Below are 1,431 nucleotides of genomic sequence, written 5' to 3'. Positions count from 1 at the left end.
GGAACAACATACCACACCACTGATCTAGGCTAGCCCATGTCCAGCTTTGAGTGAAAGCAGGTGATCTATGACTGAATGGGGCCATGGGGCGTGGAGGAAACTGTTGCGGTGTCACTGGGAGGAGGGATCCAGTGTATTGACCTTGGCCATCAATGCAGCTTCTGTGACTTTCCTTCTCTTCACAGTTACAGTCGCCTATTACACTGGAACAGCACAGGACTGTACTTTCCTCATGGGCGTTCAAAGGGCGAAGAGGAAGTTTCAAAGCTGCCAAGTACTTGAGGTCAAATAAGCCAATGATGAAGCGCCCACGAGCCTGGTGTTTCTTATGAGGGCCCAGTGAAAAGTATTAGATTTTGACCATTAACAACTGGATAAGAACACTGTTCACACACATGTGCGCGAGCACACACACACACACATGCACACACACACACACACACACACTTATATGTTGTATTTGGCAAACCCTCACTGCCAATTAATACATTGAGTTTGAACTGAGGCAAATATCATTTAAGGAACCAATGAATTAATATTGTGGGTCATGAAAATCACTTGACTTAACCCCTACAGGTTACCTTGTGAAAGTACAAGAACAGACTGTTGCTCTCTCCTTTCCTTTGAAGCACACTTCTAAACTGCTCCCACATCCACACTCTTTTACACCTCCATCCTGTCTGTCATTAGCGAGAACTGTCTTGGAAAACCATTTCCTTTGCCTCCCATGGCACCTCTGCTCTCTTCAGGTACAGGGCGTTCTGAGTCAGAGTGCACGTACGGTGTTTATTAGCAAATGTCAGGACTCTCTAAGTTCCTGGGCATTTAGCTTGGTTAGCTCAGTTGCTCGTGTGCTTGTCTAGACATACAGAGCCCTGGGTTTCCAGTACCACATGGACATGGTGTTGCATGCCTGTAATCACAGCACTTGGGAAGTGGAGGCCAAAGGATACGATTTTCAATGTCACCCTTGGTTATACAGCAAGTCCAAGTCCAGCCTGCGATACAAGAGACCCTGTGAAAAAGAAAGAAAGGAAGAATGTCTATGCAGTTTCAGGTTATAAATTTTATCTTATGTATTATGTATGTGATATGTGAGTGTGTGGATGTAGGCATGGACCATGGCACACATGAGGGAGTCTGTTGACAACTTTCAGAAGTGGCCTCTCTCCTTCCATTGTGAGTTCCGGGGATCCATCTTGGATCACCAGGTTCGCTTGCTAAGTGCCATCTTTCGAGCCCAGTAGTTTCATAATTTATTTAGGACTGTTCCTCCCGACTATTTGGGCAAACTACAGGTTTAAAAACAAGGACATTTCAACAAATTGTCTTCCCAGAGGATTTTTATGGATATATTGTAAAGATACAAATCCAACTCCTCCCTCTCTCTCTCTCTCTCTCTCTCTCTCTCTCTCTCTCTCTCTCTCTCTC

The 1,431-nt window shown here is 45.1% G+C and overlaps 1 long non-coding RNA gene across 1 annotated transcript in view; it reads right to left on the bottom strand.

The window, feature by feature from the left end:
- The window catches only part of LOC114629119, a 25,067-nt gene continuing 23,636 nt past the window's right edge, over window positions 1–1,431 (bottom strand). Inside the window, exons 2-3 of the long non-coding RNA XR_003712601.1 lie at window positions 954–1,015; window positions 1–267 (exon numbers count right to left, since the gene is read on the bottom strand). This is a non-coding gene — a long non-coding RNA (uncharacterized LOC114629119). The remainder of the gene's footprint in view (window positions 268–953; window positions 1,016–1,431) is intronic.

Source organism: Grammomys surdaster, unplaced genomic scaffold (genome assembly GCF_004785775.1).
Source record: "Grammomys surdaster isolate TR1022 unplaced genomic scaffold, NIH_TR_1.0 278, whole genome shotgun sequence".
In the NCBI taxonomy this organism is placed as follows: domain Eukaryota; kingdom Metazoa; phylum Chordata; class Mammalia; order Rodentia; family Muridae; genus Grammomys; species Grammomys surdaster.
The sequence above is the reverse complement of the archived record's forward strand: the minus strand, read 5'-3'. Positions and strand labels throughout refer to the sequence as shown.